Source organism: Megascapheus bottae, chromosome 16 (assembly GCF_031878675.1).
Source record: "Megascapheus bottae isolate mThoBot1 chromosome 16, mThoBot2.hap1, whole genome shotgun sequence".
Lineage (NCBI taxonomy): Eukaryota > Metazoa > Chordata > Mammalia > Rodentia > Geomyidae > Megascapheus > Megascapheus bottae.
In genome coordinates this window covers 46,941,298-46,967,392 of record NC_143524.1, presented here as the reverse complement: position 1 = coordinate 46,967,392, position 26,095 = coordinate 46,941,298, and the positions used below count along the sequence as shown (strand labels likewise).

The following is a 26,095-nucleotide window of genomic DNA, read 5'->3' as shown; positions in this document are numbered from 1 at the left end:
TCACCCTCTAGTTCTCTCTCCATTTCTTTCCTTTTTGGGTATTATTTGTGCTGAGAGATTTTATCATGGTATCTCAGACATGCATATGTAATACTTTACTCAGGAAATCCCTCTTGCTTTCTGTTTCTTTGTCCAACACTCCCTATTAATCAACAACTTTCAATGAAATTCATTATGTTGTCTTCATACATAGTTGCTATTGCAATGTATTTTGAAATTATTCACCTTATCTTTCTTTTTGCTTCTCCTGTGCAATTTTTTTTTTTTGTCAGTTGTGGGGCTTGAACTCTGGGCTTGGATGCTGTCCCTGAGCTCTTCAGCTTAAGGCTAGCATTCTACCACTTGACCTACAGTGCCACTTCTGGTTTTCTGGTAGTTAATTGGAGAGAAGAGTGTCATAGACTTTTGTGTCCTAGCTGGCTTTGAACTGTAATCCTCAGATCTCAGCCTCCTGAGTAGCTAGGATTACAGATGTGAGCCACCAGTACCCGGCTTCATGATGCACATTTTTGAGCCACATCCCAGATCTGAGTCCTAGATGGATATAGAGCTTAGGAATCTCTGTTTTTAGTGATTCTGATTACATGCTAAAATTTGAGAATTGCTGTAGTGACATAGGCTGATGGAGGGTCTCTAGCCTGGTACTGGTGGTTTATGCCTGTAATCCTAGATAATCCAGAGACTTAGATTCTGAGGATCAAAGTTTGATCCTCAGCCTGAGTAAGAAAGTATGTGAGACTCATGTCAAGCCAGAGTGAGGCTGTGGCTCAAGTTGTTTTTTTTGGGGGGGGGTTTCTTTTTATTTATTTATTTATTTATTTGTTTATTTTTTATTGTAATTAGTAAAAGGAATACATGATATTTGCCAGATAGAAGGTGCATTAATTCACATACATTGATACCCTTTCACATGTCTTGGTACCCATTACCTTCCCCCCCACACCCCCCACCCGTCTTGGTTTTCCCCCCTTCCCTATCAAATTTCAAATAACCAAATACAAATAAATTCAATATATCAGATAACAAAGTGAGATACTATAACCATATGAGATAACCAAGGGACAGCAAAGAAGATGAGAGACAACATAGTACATTAAGGACAACAATCATTCGTTATATGGCTTTTGTTTCAATATCCTGGAGGTCCTTTCAATTAGCTTCGTACTATATGGCCTTATGTATCAAGATTTTGCTCTATTGCAGATCTCTGCTAGTAGAGCCCAAGGTTTCTACTGATTATGATGAATGAGGGAAACCATTGAGCCTAACTTCCTTTGAGTCTGGCTTACTTCACTTAATATGATTTTTTCTAAGTCTTTCCATTTCCTAACAAATGGGGCAATGTCATTCTTTCTGACAGCAGCATAGAATTCCATTGTGTGCAAATACCACAACTTGTTGATCCACTCATCAACTGAGGGACATCTAGGTTGGTTCCATATCTTTGCTATGGTGAATAGTGCTGCAATGAACATTGTTGTGCTAGTGGATTTAGTATGCCCTTGTTTCTGGATGGTTGGGTAAATGCCAAGTAGTGGAATTGCTGGGTCATAGGGGAGCTCTATGTTTAGCCTTTTGAGGCACTGCCACACTGCATTCCATAGTGGTTGAACAAGTTTGCACTCCCACCAACAGTGTAGTAGTGATCCCTCCTGTGTGGCTCAAGTTGTAAGATTGCTAGCCTTAGCACAAAAGGCTCAAGAACAGTACCCAGGCCCTGAGTTCGAGCTCCACGACGCTCCCCCCGACCCCCAATAAATCAGATCTCTATTAAAAAGGCAGAAGAAAGTAATGGATACTAGGTTGGGTGTTAAAAGCATCATTAAAAAAAACAACTATATTATTGATAGAGACTATTTTGTGAGGAATCTTAAATGTCTATCTTACAAAGTTGTGAGATGTAAAAACTAGACAGTGGATGTCTGAGAGTCCTGTATGAAGAAGATAGATTATAAAAAAAGAAGATAGATTATAATAGAGATAAGCCAGAAAACATATTGAAAACTTGGAGAGATTAGATTTTAATCCTGCTTTATATCATTGAATTTCAAACTTCCTTTCTGTAAAATAGAGAATAAAACCAGTAGGATATTGGGAGAATTAAATGAACAGATGCAGGTGGAAATGCCTAGTTCACCATTTTACAATATATTATAAATAACTATTTGAGGAATTGAAAGGATGATGCTCGACCAAAACAAATGAACTTTATTCTGGACGTGAGAAGACGCATTTTGTTAGGAGTGTCTTTCCTTTTTGTTTTGAGATTGGGTCTCACTTAAATTGCCCAGCCAATTTAGGTCACTCCAACTCACAGTCCTCCTACCTATGCCTTTTAAATACTTGGGGATTACAGATGAGTATCATGCATTGGACTTAAAAATGTGTAAGACAGATATCATTAAGAAAAATTTTCTGATTGTGAGTCTTTGTTCATATTCTCCAGTCAGCTATGGTTTTCTTAGATGCATGAACATAGGTTCTGCCTATGATGTCTTATTCCCTGGCATTATATGAATTATTTACTTCAGTTGTCATAGGAATATAGAGCTTTCATTTTGTTCTATAACGAATCTGTATTTAGGGTGATGTGACCATACATATTTTATGTTCTGCAATGGCAGTATCTCATTTCCTTTTATTACCTTTTGTGATGTCATTTTAATTTATACTATTAGGGTGGGGAATGTCTTGCCTGTGGGCTGTAGAGGGCTCATGAAACCATTTAGTTACATGACAGATAGATAACCATGCTTCTTGTATGTTTCTCATTGGCTTCCTGGGGCCTTCTGGTGCCTGTATTGATTATTTTGTATAGCCCATGGATAATGTTATAAATATCCAAATGAGCATTGGCAGAAAAAAAGATTCCACACCCCAGCTTCCCAAATTTTGTTATTTACTCATTTCATATATTCTCAATGTAGAATAGAGAAAGGTGTTTAGAATTGGTCTGAACATTCTTATGTTTAAAGAAACTAAGGCGGACAAGGAATATACCAAGTCTTGTGTATGCTTCTTCTCTTTCCCTGTTTTGTGGCAAGAAAAATGTTACATTTAGGTTTAAATATTGATTTTTGTTTTGTTCTATGTTATCTGGTCAAAATTCACTTATAAATTTATAACTTGTTTATATCTGAAGTTAGCACCCTGATGTGTTAAAAATGAATTAGAACTGATATAACAGATTAGAAAGAGAGTAACTAGTGAATACAAGTATCAGTCCAACAGGAATAGAGGGCACTCCCATGAACACATTATTCTTTGCATACCTAGGAGTTATTAGATACTCCAAATTGTGTTGCTGGGTGGCATGTGGCTTTTCTTTACCAAAAAATCTAGGGTATTTGCCAAGTGCAGTGGCTCCCGCCTGTAATCCCAGCTACTCAGGAGGCTGAGATCTGAGAATCACGGTTCAAAACCAGCAGGGGCAATGCAAACCCAAGAGAGACTCTTATCTCTAATTTATAACTAGAAAATGGGAAGTGTGGCTGTGGCTCAAGGGTAGGGTGGTAGCCTTGAGCTACTCTAGGGACAGTGCCCAGGCCCTAAAGTTCAAGACTCATGACCCACCCCCCGCCCTCCAAAAAATCTAGGGTATTTAAGATGGGAAGTATGACCTTGAATGGCTAATTAATCTAGTGCTGAGTACTTCTCCCCTTATTTATACTGTGAATAACTTTCTTTTTCATCCCTCTTAGAAATTACTTTTTGGTGGCAAACAAACCCAGAAACTTTTTCATAAGCTTGTTTGTACTAATTAAAGCTTAGATTGCCATGTGAAGGAGGCTTTGGGGGCTAATACAATACTCTAATTTATGGATGTGAAAACAGGGTAAGAGAGGAAACTAATTTATTCAATATTGTATTGGTAGAGCTGGGAGTTTGGCCTAGTAGTAAAAGTGCTTGCATAGCATACACAAAGATCTGGGTTTGATTCCTTGGTACCACATACATAGGAAAAAAAGCCAGAAATGGTGCAGTGGCTCAAGTGGTAGAACTCTAGCCTTGAGAAAGTCCAAGTGCTCAGGCCCTGAGTTCAAAGCCCAGGACGCAAAAAAAAAATGTGGAATAGTAGAAAGAGCACATATTTGAGGTCAAGAAATCTACTGATACAGCATAGTTCTGTACCCTGACTTATTCCTGAGAAAATAGTATTATTTTCTTTCCCTCCAGTCTCCTTATTTGTAAAATAAGATTAAGCTGATAACTCTTACCTGCCTTATAGGATTTTTCTTCAGTGAAAAGATTATTTTAAAGTGGACAGGGCCAGTTTACTTATAAATTGAAGTACTATTGCATATTAACTGTGTAATTTGGTGGGGAATATCAAGTTCTGTGACCATAATTTTTTTTTCTTTGTAAAATGGGGACAATAATTGCCCCCCTCCCCCAATAAGGCTTTTTGAGAGCATAAATGTAGGTAAATGTGTTTTCTTTTGATTGCTATTTCATGGCCAAGGCCCTTACAAGACAGAGTAATGAGTAACAAACATACAAAATGAATTTAGTATGTTTTATTGTGATACGAAAACCTTCAGTGGGAATGAAGACCCAAAGAGATAGGTAAACTTGTGTGCTTTGATGCTTAGGTTTGGAGTAAAAAGGCTAGACAAAGGATATGTCCTAATTATAAACTAGGGGGAACTTTGCAAAGTCTGTTCAGATTCTCTGTCCTTGGATCTTCAGAAGTAGATGGGTATTTCTTGATCTCAAATCTTCCCTGCCCTCGTCTCCTGAGTGAGGGTCTTATGACTAGCTTTTAGGAAAAGGGGAAGAGGAAGATGAGAGTGAGCTTCCTGTCTCCTACTTTTTTTTTTCCTCTAATGGTAAGGTGATAATGATTATTCTGGGGGTAGTGTTTTCTCAACGTCCAGAGTGGGGCTTGATATCTAATAGGTGTTCAATAAATATTCGAGATTTCAGGTGATTTAGTTCTGTCTTTTCAGAAAGGTTCTTCTGGTCTAAAATAGGAAACTTCTGTGTTTTCAACTTTTATTTCTCGTTTGCAGTGCTGGGGATCAAACCCATGCTAAACAAGTGTTCTATCACTGAGTTATAAAGGTTTTAAAATTATTTGGTGGCGCTTAATTTTGGAGGCTGTAGGTGGGACATGGGCTTTGCCACTAGAAAAGGTAGATTGTGTGGAAAACATTGAAAAAAAGAGTAGAAGGACATCTACTAGGTAACATGGGAGGGAGAATGAAAAATGGCAAAGTGATGCTGCTTCTGTCTACCCTGCCTCTGGCCCACCGAATAATAATTACATTATGACCTCAATCTCTGAGACTATAAATCCATCAAACATTGAATTCATGTCTATGTCTCTGGCTGCCTACAAAAACTGGGACAGTAGATAATGTCTTTTTTTTTTTTTTTTGGTTGAAAGAATGTCTTTCTGAAGAGAACAGTTGAAACCCATAGAGTTCATTAATTTCTCTTAGCTTCTGTTCTCTCACTCTAGCTTCATGTTGCATTTAGCCAGGTTTTTCTCATCTTTTATTTTAAGAATTTGCAGGATTTCAGGTCTTGAGTCATTTGACTTTGTTCTGTTGTTGATTTCCCTTTATAAAGTTGGTCAGTCCAGACTGCTATTTCCTTCATCCATGGTTATTGTGCGTACCCTGCCAGGTTCCTCTTTCTGATTTTTAACTCTGGGGTAGAGTTTGTGGTTCTAAGGCATGAGAACCCAGAAATATGAATTCCAAATGGTCAGGCAAATGCTCTCGCAGAAGGTCCACCATAAGAGAAAACATAATGAGATGGTCTATTCTCCACCCTCCCAAAAGATAATATTGTAAGAGACATTAATTCAGTAAATACCTGTGTAGGATATACTATATATAATATAGTATATTGAATGGTTTAAGTACATTATCTCATTAGCTATTCCCAAGTAACTCATGATTTTCCCTGAATTTCACAGATTTCTAGAGTTTAGATAAAGAAAGTAATTTACTTTAGCTGGCAAAGAATAGATCCAAAATTTTAATACAGGTCTTTGTAACTGAAAGATAATACAAATTGCTGTTCCTGTCAACCCAGAATAGGAGCCCCTTGTCTGCTTCAAGTCTGTATTATTTGCTCTCAGCAAAGAGTCTGAAATAGAGGCTTGAACTCAGGGCCTGACCACTGTCCTTGGGCTTTTTCCTCAAGGCTAATGCTCTACCACTTGAGCCACAGCACAACTTCTGGCTTTTTAAAAAATGTATGTGGTACAGAGGAATTGAACCCCAGTCTTTGTGCATGCTAGGCAAGCACTCCACCACTGGGCCAGACACCTGGCCCGTAGATTTAATTTTTGTTGTAAAAATCATTGTTATAGACTTAATCATATGACAGTGTTTACTGGCAAAGGTGGTTCATGGCTTTAGTCATAGCTACTTAGTAGGCTCAGGCAGGAGCTCAGAAGGAGGAAGGAAGGGAGGGAAGGAAGGAGGGAGAGAAGGAGGGAGGGAGAGTTCAGCAACATAGAGTTCAGCATAGTGAGACCCCCATCTCATGAGGGGGGTGATGGTAGTTAAGGCTGGGCATGTAGCTCAGAAGTAGAACACTTGTCTGACATGCACAGGCCCTGGATTCAACCACTGTACTGCCAATAGAAAGATCTTTATGCTTCATTGAGAAAATGATGCCTTTCTGACAGTCTCATCTTGAGTTCGAAGTGGAAGAACCTGCCTAAATTATCAAGCGATCGGTTATTTTAGGCTTGGCTCTGTCTGCTCTAGACCCTTTCTAGTCTTCATTTTCTCTTTACATAAGATGAGCCGTTGAACTAAAATGACCTCTTGGCCTCCTGGTTACTCAGAGACTTAGATAATGGTTACTGCTTACTTTCTCCATTAATATGGTGACATGAAGTCTCCAATGTTCTGCAGCCTCTTTTACCCATTCTGCAAGTCCATTACCGCATTTCCTTTAAACATCCATTACTTTCTCTCATTTAGCTGTAGTTGAGGTTTTTTTTTTTTTTCCTTAAAGCTGTTTCTTTGTGGGCTAGTGTTCCCTTTGACGTTGGTTTAGGTTGTGCAAGCCCTCAGGAAGTGGCAGAAGCACCTTCCTCAAACCTGGTTGCACTAAAAACCCATCAAGTCCAGTCTTGTCCTCAAAGAGGAAGAGGAAGCCCAAGTTCCTTAGCCTGTAGATAACAGTTTCCCCTTTGCACTGCTTGGGTTAATTTCACTGCTTACAGAAGGGATATTTCCTTTTAATCATTTGACAGCATTTGTTTCACTGTAATTTGTATTTTGTGTTATAATTACCTGTTCATATTTCTTATCTTTTCCTAAGGATTTTTTCACATCCATGAGCCAGAAGTATCTAGTATAGGTGTTCACCAAAACAGTAAACTGCATATATTGATTGTTTCGCTACTGTTTCTGAATACACTTTGTATTTAATCTTCAAATAGGTTTCTGATCCAGGTATTATGCCCGTGTTACACAGAAGGTCATTTAGATGAAGTGGTTGTTTATGACTGACCTCATTGCTGGTAATCTACGATTCAAATGTAGGCTTTCTGGCTCCAAAGCTTAAGCTGTTTTTAGAATTGTTCTGACTCCTAATTTAGTATTTTTTTTAATGTACACTCCAGAAGCTTATACGTTGAGTATGTAGCTGTGTTTAATGCAGTGGTAAACAAGAGTTAAATGGGAGTATGGTGGAATGGAGAGCAAAGAGTCGTGGCATGCACATAACAAACAACTTAACACAAAGAAGCATTGCCCTAGAATTTTTGATGCCTTAATTGTTATTGTAGGCAGTCCTGTAACTTGGCATTTAAAAATGAATGTGTTGAAGCTGGTTAGCAAATACAACAACACCTACCTTTGGGCATGTCCTGTTCTAAAAAAGGATGAAAAGCTGCTTCTCTCACACTACCACAGACAAGGTGGATGAGCTCAGCTTTGACCCCAAGCAATTAGTGCTTCTGAAATATTTTGCCTCCAAGTTTTGTCGTAATTTTTGTCAGGTGCCAGTAACCTACATTTTCAGATCTGTAGAATCAGAAAATCGGAATGTGAGGTTCTTATTCCATTCTCACAAAGGAGAGTCAAAACACAAAGGACCATTTGGAAGTTGGCAAAGGGTGCCAAAAGACAGACCTTTGCAAATACCTCTGTCTCTTTGTTTTGTGGCATGGGCTGCTGATTTATTCTATATTCTTTAAGTGGGCCAGTAGCAGATATGATATAGAAAGGTAACAAGAATAAAAACACCATGCCAGGCACTGGTGGCTCATGCCTGTAATCATACCTACGAAAGAAGCTGAGATCTGAACGTTGTGGTTCAAAACCAGCTCTGGCAGAAAGTCTATGAGACTAATCTCCAGTTAACCATAAGAAAACTAGAAGTGAAACTGTGTTCAGCGTGATAGAGTAATAGTCTTGAGCAAAAGAGCTCAAGGACAGCACCTACAAAGAGAAGAAAAAAAAAGAATAAAAACACCTGTGTTCAAGTTGCTGCCGCCTCTTTGGCAGTTTGTGCAAATGATACATATTTTCTAAGCCGTCCCCCTTTTCTTGTAGCATTGATTGGGGTTTGAAGTCAAGGCCTCATGCTCGTGAAGCAGGCAATCTACCACTTGAGTCATACCCTCAGCCCTTTCTTGCTTTAGTTGTTTTTCAGTAGGGTCTTGAGCCCTTTGTCTGAGAGTGGCCCTTCTATGTTGCTGGACTCACAGGTGCGAACCACCATGTCTCTTGTTCTGTGATGTCTTGTCAACTTTTTACCTAAACTGGCCTTAACTGTGATTCTCCTATTTCCACTTCCACATAGCTAGCTAGGATTACAGGCATGACTGCTATGTCTGGCCTAGCCCTGTTTCTTCATGTGTTTCCATCCACTGATTCTTTCCAGGTGAAGTAATCCTGTTGTCCAGGAAGCACACATCTCCGCCGCCCAGGGATCTGGTAAGGCTCTAGACTCTAGTTTGGTTTGCCTATTTAAAGTTACAGTTCCTCTATACTCAGTATATTCTAAAGTTTGTTGAAATCTTTTACCTTCTGATGTTCTTTCACCTATTTTTTCTATTATTATTATTATTATTTATTATTATTTTTTTTTGTGGGGCATGGGGCATGAACTCTGGGCCTGAAGCGCTGTCCTTAACCTCTTCAGGTCAAGGATACTTCCATACCCCTTGAGCCACAGCCTCAAGTTCTTTTGTGTCCTGGCTGGCTTTGAACTGTGGTTCTCAGATCTCAGCCTCCTGAGTAGCTAGGATTACAGGCATGAGCCACCGTGCCCAGCTTATTTTCTCTATTATTAAGGTTTATACCTTTCTTATGTTTTTAGTTTCATTTTAGTGTGAGTTTTGGGAGGAATCATAGATATTTTAGGTGTCATTTTTGGGGGGTCAGGTGCTCTGCCAGTTGAGTCATGCCTCCAGCCCTTTTTATGTTATTTACAAAGTAGGGTATTGCTTTATGTTTTGGCTAGCCTGGGCTGCATTCCTTCTACTTGTGCTTCCATTCATTGTTGGGTCTGACAGGTGCATGCCACTGTGCCCAGCCATTGTACTTTTCTCTGCTTTTCCTGCTCTCCCTCCTTCCCTCCCTCCCTCCCTCCTTCTCTCCCTCTTTCTTTCCCTCCTTCCCTTCCTTCCTCCCTCCCTCCCTCCTTTCCTTTCCTTTCCTTTCCTTTCCTTTCCTTTCCTTTCCTTTCCTTTCCTTTCCTTTCCTTCCCTCCCTTCTTTCTTTTCCCTCCCTCCCTCTCTGCCTCCCTCCCTCCCTCCCTCCTTACCTTTCCCTCTCTCTTTCCCTCCTCTGTCCTTTCTCTCCTTTCCCTCCTTCTCTCCCTCCCCCTCTCTCTCCTCTTCTCCTTTCCCTCTCTCCCTCTCTCCCCCCTTCTCTTGTCCTGGCACTTGAACTCAGGGCCTGGGCACTGTCCTTGAACCTCTCTGTTCAAGGCTAGAAGTGTACCACTTGAGCCACAGCTCCACTTCTGCCAATCTTTTTTTTTTTTTTTTTTAATTAAGGAGTTGAAGAGTCTCATGGACTTTCTTGCTCAGGCTGGCTTTAAACTACAATCAGATCTCAGCCTCCTGAGTAGCTTTGGATTACAAGCACGAGCCACCAGCATTCAGCTGCTTTAGTTGTTGTTGTTATTATTATTTTGAATAGGGTCTTTTGCTTTTACCCAGGTTAGCTGGACTGCAACTTTTCTGTTTATGCTCTCCGAGGAGCTGGGTTGACAGACTTGTCCCATCATGTTTGTCTTCTTTTTTGTTGAGATGGTATCTGCTTTTTGCCCACTATGGCCTTGCATTGTAGTCCTCCTTATCTCTACCTTCCCAGCCAATAAATGTTTTTAATGTGCTATCTTGAATTAGAAGCAAACTTTAAAGGAAGTTAAAAGAGTAGAGAGATGAAGTTGAATTTATATCTAAGTTGCAGAAACTTCATCTTGAGAGCAAATGAAAGGATAACAAATGTAGTTGGCTTCCCTGAAGAAGTGATCTGGAAGAGAAGCGAGTAATCAGAACAGAAGCTGCAGTCTCTATTATAATCTAACTTCAGAACTCCGCTTCTGCTGTGTAATTTTAGTAGACCATCCCTTCTACTAAACAGGAGAAAACTACCCGGGGACGTAAATACCAGGAGACAGGATCATGCATACCTTCTCAGGAGCTGACTACTACAGTGGTAGAGAAATATTGAGTACCAAGTTACTCACATCATTTAGCAAAGAAGTAGGAAGTTCTGATTCTGTTCCTTTTTCTAGGCTTGGTGAATATGGGAAGAGTTCTTACCTGGTTAAGTGATGAATTCTGAGGATGCAGGGAGCAGGGAGTTCAGAAGCCTCTTGGGTCTCATTTATCTACTAACAGCATTAGTGACATCATCATCATTAGTAGTCGTGGTAGTAACATAATTATGTCTGTTTCTATAAACAACTTGACACTTTAGTGAGAGCTGGTTACTACCTGAAATTGTCCTTGTAAGTCTGAGCATTTGAACTTTAACCTATAGGGGAAATTAGCTGAGGAACTGCATGTGCCTTTAGCACTTGATACTATTAAAAATTCTTTCTCATTCATCTTCTTGTGGTTCTCTCAAAGGAATAATGTGATGAAATACGGGATTGGCTAGCCTTGAAGTCAGCACATCTGAGTTTGAGTTTCAGTTTAGCACTAACTCGCTGTGTGATTCAAACTCACCTTTTCTCTCTGGACTTTTTTCCTGAAGCAAAACATGTAGATGTTAAACTAGAGTCTTAGGATTCTGAAGTTGGAGCTCATGGATTCCTGGTAAGTTTGGGAAATGGAAAGAGGAAGTAACTGTATCCACTTCCATTTGCCAGAGCAACTCTGCTTTCTTTTTGGCCAGTCTTAGGGATTGAACACTGGGCCTGGGCTTTGTCACTGAGCTTTTTTTGCTCAAGGCTAGCACTTTACTACTTGAGCCACAGCACCATTTCTGGCCTTTTTGTGATTAATTGTAGATAAGAGTCTCATGGACTTTCCTGCCCAGGCTGATTTTGAACTATAATCCTCAGATCTCAGCCTCCTGAATAGCTAGGATTATAGGCATGAGTTTGGTTGCAACTCCACATTTTATTTGCTTAAATATTACAATTCCTGGAAGATTTGACTGGAAGCTAGGTTTGGTGGTGTGTGCAGATTCATGGAAGCTGAAATTAGAGGATCATAGTTTTAGGCCATCCAGCCCTGGGCAGAAAAGTCCAAACGGAGACTGTCAGTGCAAGAAGTAGTGGTGCAAGCCTGTCATCCCATCTATGATTGGAAACTAAAAGTAAGAGTGCCACCTGGACAGGAAATGAAACCTCGTTTTAAAAATAACTAGTGCAATAAAGGGTTTGAGGCATGGCTCAGCAGTAGAGTGCCTGCCTAGTGATTTCAAGGTCCTGCACTCAAAATCCTAGTACCACTCAGAGAAAAGCGGGGGTGGGGGTGGGGCTTGGAAATGACTGGATTGATTGAAGTCATAAGGTACTAACTCTGATCTGATGCCTTTGAGTAAGGCATAAATAGCAGGGAACCTAGATAAAAACCGACTCCTTCCCCTCCCCCCATTTTACTTTCATATATATATATATATATATATGCATTGTTGGCATCCAGTGGCTACTTAAGAGGACAGGATTCAGATCTGGAGGGATAAAGTCTTTCTTTGGGAAGGTTGAGGACATGGAACAGACCTGCAAGAGGAGAGTGCCAAGGAAACAAGGAGAAGGGGAGAAGGTTTTCCAAATTGGCTTCTGCCTTTTTTGGATTATTTAGGTGTTAACATATTTCCCCTGGCCTTTATAATACATAGGCACCTTTACTTTTATTGCCATTTGAGGTGAGAGTGATTCAGATGAGGGGTGTATGTGTGTGTGTGTATAAGAGAGAGAGAGGGAGGGAGGGAGGGAGGGAGGGAGAGAAAGAGAGAGAGAGAGAGAGAGAGGGAGAGAGAGAGAGAGAGAAAATACCCATATGTGTGTGCACTGGTACCTAGGAACTTGAATGCCGGGCCTTGTGCTTTTGCTCCCTTCCCCCCCCCCCCCCCCCCATTTTTTCCTTCTTTTGCTCATGACTAATACTTTATCACTTGATGCTTTCAGTCCAGCTGTTTTGTTGGTTTACTGGAGATCAAGGCTCGTCAGGTCTCTTCTGCTTAGGCTAGGAACCAAATCCTTAGATCTTTAGCCTCCTGAGTATCTAGGATTACAGTTGTGAGTTTCCTGTGCCTGGCTGGGAGGTCTTGTTTTTTGATGACTCTGACACTTAACTATTTCTCTCACTATAGAAAATCGTTTTTTGGTAGCTGAGTGAAGCTATCTCTTGCCATTATTTCTCTACTTTCTGTTTTCTTTCTAGGTAAATCATTTTGACTTGGAATAGAAATCGGAAATTACTATATTAGTGGGAAGAGTATTGGACTTATGGTTGGGAGGGCTAGGTTATTCTTCTACTTACCTGTGTGAACCTGGACAGGTTTCTTAATTTTTTTCAGTGATGTTAAAGAAGTTAAATATTATTCTTGCCCTTATGCTAAGTGCTTGTGAGACACAAAGCATTATTATATATTTGAGAATTGAGTGTGGATACTAATTAAAAATTAAAAAATAGCATTTTATTTTAGAGTTAACAAAATTGGTAATGAAATGAATTTCTACTGGAAATGAATCTTGTCTGATGTATTTATTTTATATTTCAATTTGATATATTCTATAAATGGAATTGTTCAGGCTGTGAATAAAAGCAGTGCATAGTTCAAGATCACTTTGCGGAGACACCACACTATTATAATACTTCTCTAATGACAAGGAATGTCTTAGATGAGTATGGTTGGCTGGGCTAGTTTAAATATATGCTTTTACGTTTCCAATTTTATGTATTGAAGGCCATTCATCTATGTGGGCTGAGAAGTTGATAGCTTGTTTGAATTTAGAGACTGCTGGGTACAGTAATATCTTCTTATACTTTCCCACTTTCCTTAGTATATACCTGGGCAGTACTTGCAGATATACCTGATGGTTCTTTCTATGTCAATTTAGTTCCTTCTTTCTGCTCCATAAACAAAGAGGGAGGGAAAAACCACTGAATGTCATTGTAGTATTAGAATGGAGACACAGAAGGGAGAAGGACGGGAGAAAGAAAACCTAATGTTTGCTAATGTCTATTTTGCTGGTTAGTTGGAGATAAGAGTCTTTCAGATTAGTCTGCTTGGGCTGGCCTTGAACCACAATCCTCAGATCTCAGTTACCTGAGTAACTAGGATTATAGGAGTGAGCCACAGGTACTCAACTGTGATCACCATTTTACATAGATTAGTTATTGAGTATTAGAAAGAGAAAATCAGCTGCTCAAAGTCACATGGACATTCTGTGATATAACTGGAAAAGTATTTTTCTGGTAGCAAGTTCTAGATGTCACCTTAGGTTTTTTTTGTTGTTGTTGTTGGTTGTAGAGCTTGAACTCGGCTTGGATGTTGTCCTTGAACTCTTCAGCTCAAGGCTACTGTCCTACCCCTTGAACCACAGTCCCCCTTCCAGCTTTCTAGTGGTTAATTGGAGATAGGAGTCTCATGGTCTTTAAGTGCCTGGGCTGGATTTGAACCTGGGTCCTCAGATCTCAGCCTCCTGAGTAGCTAGGATTACAGGCATGAGCCACCGCACCTGGCGTCTTAGCTCTTTTAGAAAGACTGTTACCAAGTTCTATAACTATGTAAGAATCACATGGACTGTGTACCTTGAGATTTATATTGGGAATGATGATTATGTTGAAAACAAACACCCATAGATTTCATCCTAATAACCTTGAGCTGATTTTTTTTGTAACATTACCAAAAGTAATTCCATCCACAAACAGAACACCTATCAGAGCTTATGAATTCATTTACTTAGAGGTAAGCCAATTGCTACATTAGTAAAAATTCCAACTTTAAGACATAGCTCAGAAACTTGAAGCCTCATAGTTCCTCATAACAGAAAATCTCATATTGCATTGGCAGCATGTTGTGTTAAAAGGAATATCGGACATTTTATTTGGGTAGCTGATTCATGGGATCAGAGTGCAGATACCCAAGTTTCTGAAATGACAGTTGTTAGTGTTTATTTTGTTTTACTTTAAATCATGACTCATGTCTTATCTTCTCTTTTAACCTGTTTGCAAACCATAAGTTAGAACATGTAAATTGCTGATTTAATTTGGTAGGCTGTATTAATTTTTTTGTTGTTGTTGGTGATGGTGGTGATGTGGCCTACGTGCTGTCCCTGAGCTCTTCAGTGGTAGGCTAGTGCTCTACCACTTGAGCCACAGTGCCACTTCCAGTCCTTTCAGTCTTCATCTCCTGAGTAACTGGGTTTACAGGAATGCACCATCACATCTAGTCTAAGGATTGTTCTGTGGAACTTTCATTGCAGATTTATATATGGCATGGATTACATTTGTAGCAGTTTTGTATTTATATTTTATATTACATTTATATTGAGTGTCTGTGTGTGTGCGCGTGAGTGTGTGTGTGTGTGCTTGCCAGTGCTGGAGTTTGAGCTCAGGGCCTCATGCTCTGGCGTGTCTTTCTTGCTTATGGTTGGTATATATTACTTGAACCATACTGTAGTCTAGTGTTTTCTTCCCAGGCTGAGTCTGAATCATGATCCTACAGGTCTCAGCTTTCTGAGTAGCTAGGATCACAGGGATGGGCCACTGAATGCTGGCTTAATTAATGTTTCAGTAGAGAGTAGACAACATAGTGTCATATAAGAACTCTTGAATGTTTGTAGAGTATATGCTTACATTTATTTTTTGTAGCTGAGTGTTGGTATCTAATGCCTGTAATCCTACCTACTCAGGTGGCTGAGATCTGAGGATCATGGTTTGAAGCAAGCCTGGGCAGGAAAATCTGTGGGACATTTATCTCCAACTAGCCACCTAAAAAACAGAAGTGGAGCTGTGACTCCCAAGTGGTAGAGTGCTACCTTTGAGCAAAAAAGCACAGGGACAGTGCCCAGGCCCTGAGTTTAAGTCCCACTATTGACAAAAACCACCACAACAAATAATAATAATAATAATAGTAATAATAATAAATTACAATATTATAATATAATAATTATTATTATATACCTTGGTGTAAGGCTTGAGTTAAAGCCCTAGTACTGGCACAAAAAATTATTTCCAATGAAATTAAGAATTTTTATTAAAAACAAAAACCAATACAACAAATTAGTATACTAGTTGAAAGCTGGTTAGCCAAGGTTCTCCAGAATAATAGAACGAGTAAACCATACCCATCCTTATCTTTATTAGGAGGCATTGCACATGCATGTATGGTCTGCCAAGCGCTAACTGGAAATCCTCAGCCCAAAGGCTGAGGGCTGCAGAAGAGAGGCAGTGTTCCTAGTCAGGTAGGCAGGCTGGAAGCAAAAGCAGTCAATTCCTCTTTCTTCTACCCTTGTTCTACTCAGGGTCTAGGACTGGACAATACCTGTCCACACTCAGAGGGCAGGCTACAGAGTCCACTGATTCAAATGCTAATATCATCCTGAAACACCCTTAAAGGCACACCTAGAATTTAATGTTTAATCGGGGCAGCCTGTGGCCAGTCAGGTTGACACATGAAATGATTGTTTCACTGGATTGTAGTTTTCTGATTCCTGAAAGATACAGGAATATATTTCACCTTTACTTAATGGCTGAGGGACCTCACGCTTGTTGCCAAGCCTCTCCTCATCCTCACTTCTTCATCTCTAACGTGGGTAAATGATACCCCAGAAATGAAGTTGGAGAAATTCCTCTAGTGGCTGTCACATAATGAGCACTTGCTTAATAGTTTCCTTCTCCCCACTCCAGAAGAGGCATTTGATTTGTCCTGGAAATACTGGCAATAATTAGACATAGGAAATAATTTTGTATGTGTCTGGTTATTCTCTTGATGTGTTCTTTCTCCCAAGTTTTCTCTAAGTTACCCATGGTCTTTTTTTTTTTCCCCTCTTCAAAGCCACTTCCTGGGGAGAAAGTCCAATGTAAGTTGTTACAACTTGCCTTTGGCCCCTCCCTGAGCCCAGTTCACTTGTAGGCTGCGAAAAGGAAATTAATTCATGTTGTCCTACCCAAGTGAAATTTCTCAGGCTGAACGCCTGCTTAATCTTGGGAGAAGGTAGTAGCAGTAGAAGTTCCCTATAAGAAAGGAATCTCTGGATGAGGTAAGTAGTTAAGTCGATCTCAGTCTGATCCACAGAGCCCAAAATGAAGCCCACTAGGCAGCTTGCTCTTGTGGAGCAAGAGGTCAGCCCAATGTGACCTCTGATGATACTAGAAGGGAAAAATAGATGTTGGTTTTAAACCTGTTGGGGTGGTGAGAGGTAGAGGAATGGGAGAGAGGAGAGTATGCTTTCAAAGTACATGAGCTTTACTTTTGGGTTGGCTCATGGCAGCAGCCTGGGAATCAGGAGAAAAGAAAGAACTGCTGTTCCTCCCACTGAATCTATGTGCTTTGGTAAATTTCTTGCTTGTTTTGGTAAAGGGGAGAGCTAAAATAGCCCTGACTAATAAAGTAGAAGTAGAACCATATACTCCTAATAGTTCAGGGGAGATTAGATGATAGAGCTTGTTTTCTTTGTTTTAGTTTCTCTGTTTCAGGGTCACTGTTACTTAAGGTAGTATAATTCTTCCTTGTGGGAATATGAAGCTGTTTTATGAAATCTCTTGTCCCATAGTTGTGAAGTAGAAAATGTCTAGATATTGTCAAATATAATCTCATTTACTGTGTGCCAGACACTTAGAAAACCTTTAAGTCTAACCACTAATTTAATACCTGTAATAGTTCTGAGTTAAGTTCTATTATTCTCATTGCTTTACAGATGAGGAAATTAAATGGGTTAAGGAAATTAGTAGCTAATGTTTTTTTAAATGAGCTATGTTAGGGACTATACTGTGTACACCACCTGTATATGATTTGATTTAATCTTTTTAGTCATTCTGTGAGTAGATTCTGATGTTAGAATCCGTTATGTGCATTGAGAGCACACTAAAGGATTGACAGCTTTCTGTTAAGGATTTAGTATTGTCTCTCTCATAAAACACTGATGATCAGAGTATATTTTCCTCCTCCTCCTTCTCCTCCTTCTTCTTTGGCCAGTCCCGGGGCTTGAACTCGGGGCCTGGGCACTGTCCTTGGGCTTTTTCAAAGCTAGTGCTCTACTACTTGAACCACAGCACCACTTCTAGCTTTTTCTGTGTATGTAATACTGAGGACTCGAACCCAGGGCTTTGCACGTGTTAGGCAAGCACTGTACCACTAGGCCAGGCTCCTGGTCTACCCAGAGTATATTTTTTTATTTAATCTTTAGAACAATACTGTGAAATAGGTGGTAGTATGGTCATTTTAGAGTTAATTAGACTCACTTGCATTTGTTTTACATTGTATGTTTATTTGTGACTGACCTATATAAGAAGTCAGTAAATAGTCATGTAGCATAATGAAAAAGATATACTAAGTCCCTGTTTGTGTCAGAGGTACTGCGAGGAAAGCTACTTCTGATAGGTAATGTAGGGTTTGTTGATAAGCTTTTCTCTGCACACTGCTCTTCTACTCACCTTTGTTGATAGATATTTACTGCGCAACGTAAGTTGTAAGTGGCTTGTTTATTTATTTGTTTTAAATATTTAACTTCCCTTTTGGCCGGCACCGCCATTTTCCAGTAATTTGCCAAAATGACGAACATGAAAGGAGAGAGGTACCCGGTACATGTTCTCTAGGCCCTTCAGGAAGCATGGAGTTGTTCCTTTGGCCACATACATGAGAATCTACAAGAAGGGTGATATTGTAGACATCAAGGGAATGGGTACAGTTCACAAGGGAATGCCTCATAAATGTTATCATGGCAAAACTGGAAGGGTCTACAATGTTATCCAGCATGCTGTTGGCATTGTTGTGAACAAACAAGTTAAGGGCAAGATACTTGCCAAGAGGATTAATGTGCGTATTGAACATATTAAGCACTCTAAGAGCCGAGATAGCTTCCTGAAACGGGTGAAGGAAAATGACCAGAAAAAGAAGGAAGCCAAAGAGAAAGGAACCTGGGTTCAGCTGAAGCGCCAACTGGCTCCACCCAGAGAAGCACACTTTATGAGAACCAATGGGAAGGAACCTGAGCTATTGGAACCTGTCACCTATGAATTCATGGCCTAAGAGACATTAAAAAATAAATAAAGATCTCTGGACTATAAAAATGAAAAAAAATATTTAACTTCTTCACTGTGCTAGCCTGTAAGCCCCCAAAACACAGTATCTCTGTCCATTGTCTTGCATGGAGTAGTTGCTTGGTTTGAGGAAAATTCTGAATAGGTGCACGGGAAGGGAATTGAGTGGCAGAGACTTATTTATTCAAGACTATATAAGCTACTACTATTATAGTAGTTTGAAACTACCTCTGAAATTTTATCTCCTAAGGTCTATAGAGTATTAACCACATGCTGCTTGTCATATTTTATCATAACTGGGGTTGTATGACCTTGCTCTGTAGCCAGATTTCTCTCTCTGTCTCTTTTTTTTTTTCTGTAAAGAAAAGTAATAAACAGCTATTCTTTTCTTCTTTCCATCTTTGGTTGCTCATAAATGGTGTCCTCCTGATGTGTCCTCCAATTAAAGTGAGGGCAAGTTTTATTGTTTCTCCACCAGCCACAACTGGAAAGCATGTTCTTGCTCTCGAACAATTATTTCCTTTCATTGGTGACATAGTGGTCATAGTGTTTTGATTGAAACAGAAAGTGGGTCTGGTTTGTAGGGGAAGAAGGCAATTGGAGTATTTGATTTACCCCTTCTTTTCTCAGGACTGAATGCTGTTCCTGTATGCAAAACGCTGTCGAATATTCTTACTCTTCCTTGTAAATTAAAGATGTTCTCAGTTTCCTGTTATTTAACTTGTGGAAAAGCTCATAAATGTACTTAAATGAAAAAAAAATAGCCTTCGTTTAAATTATTTTGGAAAGTAATACTAGTGGCAGGGATGTCTATTTAAAAAACTATCTCTGAATAACTGTTTCTTATGTGATGTCCTAGTCATTTTGCAATGGTAGGGATTACTGTGATACCTTAATTTTTCAGATAAAGAGGCTAAGGTTTTATGAGAAGTCGTGGTAATATTAGTAGAACCAGAATTTGAATGAAGGTCTTACTCTTAAGACCATTTGGTATTCTTGCCCTCTACCATGGTTTTGCCTGTTTATTTGTTAACAGCTTTATTAAGGTAAAATGCGTATACCAGAAAACTCACCTACTTAAAAAAATATATGATTCAGTATTTCAACCAGTAGTACTACAATCAAGTTTTGAGACACTTTGGCATTCTATAACAAGCATATTATCTCACTATTTTCCCACATAATCAACTTGTACCCTTGGAAACTATCCTATTCTATTTTTTTTGTTTCTATGGATTTGATTGTCTACTTTGGACATTTTATAGAAGTTAAATAATAAAATCTGTGATTTTTTTTTTTGGTTGTTGATGGGACTTGAACTCTGGGCCTGGGTGGTGTCCCTGAGCTCTTCAGCTCAAAGCTACTACCCTACCCCTTGAACCACAGCGCCATTTCCAAAATCTGTGATCTTTTATGTCTTATCTCCCTTAGTATGTAATGTGTTCAAGATTCACACTCATAGCATTTTTCTCTTTAATATTTCGCATTGTTTTACTGGCTATTATTCCTTTGTATAAATACATAGACACAACTACTTAATCATCTTTATTGTTGAGTAATATTCTGTTGTTTGGATATAACTCATTTTATTTACCTCTTTACCAGTTAATGTATATTTTTGATTGCTATGAACATGCCACTTTGAACACATTTATGTATAATTTTTATATAAATGTCTCTTCTCTTCTTTTGGTGTCAGTTGGGGTTTGAACCTAGGGCCTGGGTGCTATCCCTGAGCTTCTTTTGCTCAAGGATAGTACCTTACCTCTTCACTATAGCTTCACTTCTGGCTTTTTTCATAGTTTAGTGGAGGTAAGAGTCTCACAGACTTTCCTGCCTAGGCTTTGAACCTCAACTGTCAGATCTCAGCCTCTTGAGTAGCTAGGATTATAGGTGTGAGCCATTGACACCCAGCTTAGAGGTATATTTTCATTTACCATGTAGAAGTGGAATCACTGGGCCAAGTGCTAACACTGTGTTTATTAATCTTTTGGGGAATTCTAGATTGGTTTTCAAAGGAGCTATACCATTTTATGTTTGTACCACAGTGTAAGATAGTTTCAATGTCTCCATATTCTCATTACTACTTAGTGCCTTTTCTACAGGTATCCATTTCATTTACCCATAGGAGAGTTGGACTTGGTAATGTTTTTGATCTTGTTTAGCTAAAACATATTATAAAATGACTTGGTTTTGAGGATATTGGTCTTTCTGAAATGTACATTTTGATAGATCCAAGATAGATAACTCTTCCTATTCTGATGCAGAATGAGAAAAGGTGCTTTACTTCTTTTCATATAGGGGAGTCTGTATATTCTTCCTAACCACAAAGATCTGAAAAATCTAGTTTGATTCAGTTAAAGGCTTGTCACCTGTTTCTTCTTTCATAATTTCTGGTCTTAATAATTATCTAATATGTAAGCTTCTAGTACTTTTCCCCCCCAGTCCTGGGAGTTGAGCTCAGGGCCTGCCTGAACACTGCACTGTCCTTGGGTTTTCTCAAGGCTAGCACTCTACCACTAGAGCCACAGTACCACTTCCGAATTTTTTCTGTGTATGTGGTACCAAGGAATTGAACCTGGGTCTTTGTGCATACTAGGCAAACACTCTGCTACTAGGCCAAACTCCCAGCCGGAGCTTCTAGTTCTTTTGTATGTGTGTATGTGCTAGTCCTGGGCCTTGAACTGAGGGACTGGGTGCTTTGCATAAGCTTTTTTACTCAAGGATAGTGCTGCCACTTGTGCCACAGCTCCACTTCGAGCTTTTTTGTGTGTAGGTATGCTGGTCCTGGTGCTTAAACGCAGGACTTGGATGCTGTTCTGAGTTTTTTTCACTCAAGGCTAGTGCTTTACCATATGAGCCAAAGCTCCATTTCTAGCTTTTTAAAATTTTTATTTTGTTTGGTAGTTAATTGGAGGTGAGACTAGCACACACTTTCCTGCCTGGGTGGGTTGGCTTTGAACTGTGATCCTTACATCTCATCCTCTGACCAGTTAGGATTATAGGCATGAACTACTAGTGCCCAGGCATTTCCAAGATTTTTGTTGTTGTTGTTTTGCTTTGCTTTGTTTTGTTTTGTTTTTGGACAGTCCTGGGGCTGGAACTCAGGGCCTGGACATTGTCCCTGAGCTTCTTTGGTTCAAGGCTAACGCTCTAGCACCACTGCGTCACTTTTGGCTTTTTCTGTTTATGTGGTACTGAGGAATCAAACATACATGGCCTAGCTTCATACATGCTAGGCCAATGCTCTATCACTTAGCCATTCTCCCAGCCCACTTCCAAGCCTTTTATGGACAAGTTAGAGGTAAGAGTCTTTGTAGACTTTTCTGCCTAGCCTAGATTTCAGCCTCTTGAGTAGCTAGGATTATAGACATAAACTATTAGTGCCAGACTTCAAAAATTTTTTGAGGGCTGTGGTATGGCTTAAGTGTTAGAGCACCTGACTGAAAAGCAGAAGGCCAAGTTCAAACCACAGTATTAAAATACTGTTTTTAAAGAATCACAACCTTTTTCTATTTGACCCCAAAGTGAGAAGGGTGTCTATATAGGAAAATTATGTCCTGGTGAATCATTTCTGGCTTTTATAGTCATCGTTTTTGCCTTTTGTCCTACTTTGATGAAAGATTTACTTCATTCTTCCTGTTTTTATGATTAACCTTAAAGTTAAAAAAATCAGTTATTATAAAGGTGATATATTGAGTGGGGTTATCATGGTTAACTGTCTATGGGTTTGTTGCCTCTGATTTATTGGCTAGCTACTTCTGGAGTGCACCTAGTACAGGCCACTGCATCTGGCAGACACCCAGAGAAGGCTGAAGGAACTTGCTGGGGGAACGTGCCCTGGGTAGTGAAGCTACTGCAGTGATGAGTCCATTCTTCCTACTTGAAGTTCATGGCCCCACTGAAGTCTGGAGGCTACAACAGGACAGGGTCTGGATCCTGGCACCACAGGGTCTGCATGTCTGCCCTATGTAGAGCTGTTGCTGAGAAAATTACATATTTATACTGGTCTCTGCTTTGTAGATTCCAAATATGTCCTTTGCATTTTTTTCTGCACTCTCACCCCAAGCAAAAAAAAAATCCATGCTGTAGGCAGATGGGTATTTAAAACTGCAGATAATAGCAGCTACATCACCCCACTAAAAAAGACTGTCTGAAGGCCAGCATTATGTCAACATGTGTCATCGGACAGCCTGTCTGCCTGTGGAGTGCTTAGGATAGGAGGGCCCAAGACTTTCTTATGACTTAGTCTGAACTGTTTATTCAGGTCTGTCTAGGAGCAGCATAGAGAATCAGAATACTTATAGGATGTAAAGGGTGTCTGGCTGGAAAGCAAGAGGCTTTTTTTTTTTTAAATTTACTGTCAGTTCCACATACTCTCAACATAGCAGCTTCCCCTCCCCTCCCCTCCGGTCATGGAGCATGAATGCCAGGCCTGAGCGCTGTCCCTGAGCTCTTCAGCTTAAGGCTACAGCCCTACCCCTTGATCCACAGTGCTACTTCCAGTTTTCTGGTGGTTAATTGGAGGTAAGAGTCCCACGGAATTTAGTGCCCGGGCTGGCTTTGAACCTCAGTCCTCAGATCTCAGCCTCCTGAGTAGCTAGGGTAACAGGCATGAGCCACCGCACCTGGCTCATAGCAACATCTTGATTACCTTTTATTTGCTCATCTGTTCCTCTAGGCCCTTGTTCAGGGTTTCTTTTCTATTGTAAGCTTGAATATCTGAATTTCAAAGCCTACTTTTTTTTTTTTAATAATCATAGCAATAAGCAGAAAAGAACTAATGGTTCACTTTTCCATTTTCTTAATTAAACTAATTTCAAAATTGAGATCAGAACATTTTCTAATGTACACAGTCAATTTTCACTCTATAAGAATTGAGTTGAAGTATTTTTTTTTTTTTTTTTGCCAGTCCTGGGCTTGAGCTCAGGGCCTGAGCACTGTCCTTGGACTTTCTCAAGGCTAGAGCTCTACCACTTGAGCCTCAGCACCACTTCTGGCTTTTTTTTTCTATGTATGTGGTACTGAGGAATTGAACCAGTTCTTCGTGCATGCTAGGCAAGCACTTTACCACTAGGCCAAACTCCCAGCCCAATAAATCTGATTTTTAAAGGGCTATTGCTAGAATAAACAATATGATTCTCAGAGGGTAGACCCTAGTATTTACTTTGTCATTTGTCATCATCAGTGGGCATCATCCATTAACACATTGTCCCTGGCCTTCTGTATCCTTGCACACTTCTCATGATACTTTTACTAGTATACATTGCCTTGTTCTTTCAGTGTGCTCAGCAAAGGAAAGACAAAATGGTTCTTTCCATTGGCAAATGGGAAACTGATGCTTAACCAAGTTAAGTGGCTTGTCTGAGGGCTTCTGACTTCTAACCTGGTACTTTTTTGTACCCTGGCCAGTTTTAGTAAAAGACCCCCAGTGGAAAGCCAAGAATACTCTGATAATAGTCTTAGCTGGAACAAACTGGGAAACTCACCCCATTTTCTATTTTATTAAAATGGAAATGCTGACTGTACTTACTTTTATGTAAGCAAACAATTATCAAGTCCTCAATATGTTTGTCCTATGCCTGTCCATTCCCTTAAACTGCTGGTACTTCACTCACCTTAAGTAAAAAGATTCAGCAAATGTATCTGTGTTGAGGGTGGAAGTGCAAGAGGAAGTGCGGGAGACACTGGTAAGAGTGGACCGGGAGAGTGCCAAGAAACAGGTGGCTTTTTCAAAGTTGGTGTTTTTTTTTTGAAAGTACTGGTATAGGGGCTTGAATTTGTTTGAAGCCCTGGATGCTGTTCCTTAGCTTTTAAATGCTCTATTACTTGAGAGAAAACATTCCTACTTTTAACTATTTTGTAGTTAATTGGATATAACAGTCTCACAGACTTTCTGTCTGGTTTGGCTTTGAACCACAATCCTCAGACCTTGAGTAGTTACGATTGTGGACACAAAAATTTTTAATTGTATAATGGATGTATAGAGTGTTGTGTGTGTTAATTGCTTCTAAGTGTATTTTTTTTTTCTTTTGTCAGTCCTGGGGCTGAAATTGAGGGCCTGGGCACTGTTCCTGAGCTTCTTTTGCTCAGGGCTAAAACTCGACCTTTTGAGTCACAGCACCACTTCCAGCTTTTTCTATTTATGTGGTACTGAGGAATCAAACCCAGGGCTTCCCACATGCTAGGCAAGCACTTTACCACTAAGCCACACTCTCAGCCCCTAAGCATAGCTCTTTATAGTTGTCATATCTTTCAGAAGATACTGTACTAGAAACTTTGGCTGACCCACTACAATGCAACAGTTGGAATCTAAGCTTAAAGAAAGAAGATTTCAGGAAGAAAAAAGATTGGGATACAGTAAAATAGCTCTAGGGGCATCTTTAAAGTGGAGTATATCCATTAAATTTCTCCTTTAATTTTGTGATCTTGTGGGTCTCCAAACTCTTTCAGTTTGCAAAGAATTTCTCTTACCTTGTGGTGCGGGGATTGAATGTTTATAGACAGATGCTCTCCCGTTTGGGCCATGTCCCCAGTTGAAGAATTTACTTATGAATACACTTTTTAAAAATGTTTTTATTTGTGTTCCTCTGACATTTAAAATATTTTGGAGAGGTATTTATGTCAACCTTGAAAATAAACATGTGTCTTGGAATATAAAATAAATTAGGGAAAGACAAAGAGAAACTGATTGGTTGAACCAAATGATGTGTAATATTTTTATATTTTAGATTTGTTCAGGGTCAGTAGATGTAATTGCTGAGAGCCTTTGTCATGCTAGGCGTGGTATGAAGTACTAAGGGAACAGCAATCCATGAAATAATTCCTAAGCAAAGGAACTTAGAGTGTGGCTGGAAATAGGAGATATTTAAGGTACAGTGGTAAGAGTTTTCATGAGTTGTGCTAAGATTCCTTGTCAAGGTAGAGGGAATGGCTTGTTAAAGGAGAGTATACCTGAAGATGAAATTTCTCAGTAAACAGAGGGGATTGATGAGAGATTAGAGTGTTCTAAGAGGGTACCAGCCTTAGGAAATACATGAAGATTTGGTGTAGAACAGTTTAAGCTTCTTTATGCTGGAATTCTAAAATATGAAATGCTCAAAATTCAAACTCTTGAGCTTTGACTTGGTGCCATAAATGGAAAATTTCACACTTGACCTCAAGTGACAGGCTGAACTTAAAACACCAGGACACATAAAATACTGTATATAGTTACCTTCAGACTTTGTGTATAGAATATATGATACATAATGCATTTCATTTTTTATGTAATAGACCTGTCAAGCTTAGCCACCAGAATATTTTTTTGTTTTTGTAAAAATGTTTAACCTGCTTGACCACCTGCATGGAGTTATGATCACCTGCGTGTCGTGTTGACCTTTAAAAGCTCAGCCTCACTGACACTCTGTACCAGCACAAAGGTGGAGAGCAGTTGCTGCTCAG

The 26,095-nt window shown here is 39.6% G+C and overlaps 1 protein-coding gene and 1 pseudogene across 2 annotated transcripts in view; both read left to right on the top strand.

Annotated features, from left to right (window-relative positions):
• Pak1 (p21 (RAC1) activated kinase 1) overlaps window positions 1-26,095 on the top strand; it is a 128,654-nt gene that overhangs the window by 21,508 nt on the left and 81,051 nt on the right. The window contains exon 2 of one of the 2 annotated variants that reach the window (XM_090348480.1): window positions 8,860-8,912. The exons of the other annotated variant lie outside the window; for it this stretch is intronic. The gene's annotated coding sequence lies outside the window, so the exon portion shown is untranslated. The remainder of the gene's footprint in view (window positions 1-8,859; window positions 8,913-26,095) is intronic. 2 annotated transcript variants of the gene reach the window in all.
• On the top strand, window positions 18,161-18,641 carry LOC150053534 (large ribosomal subunit protein eL21 pseudogene; annotated as a pseudogene).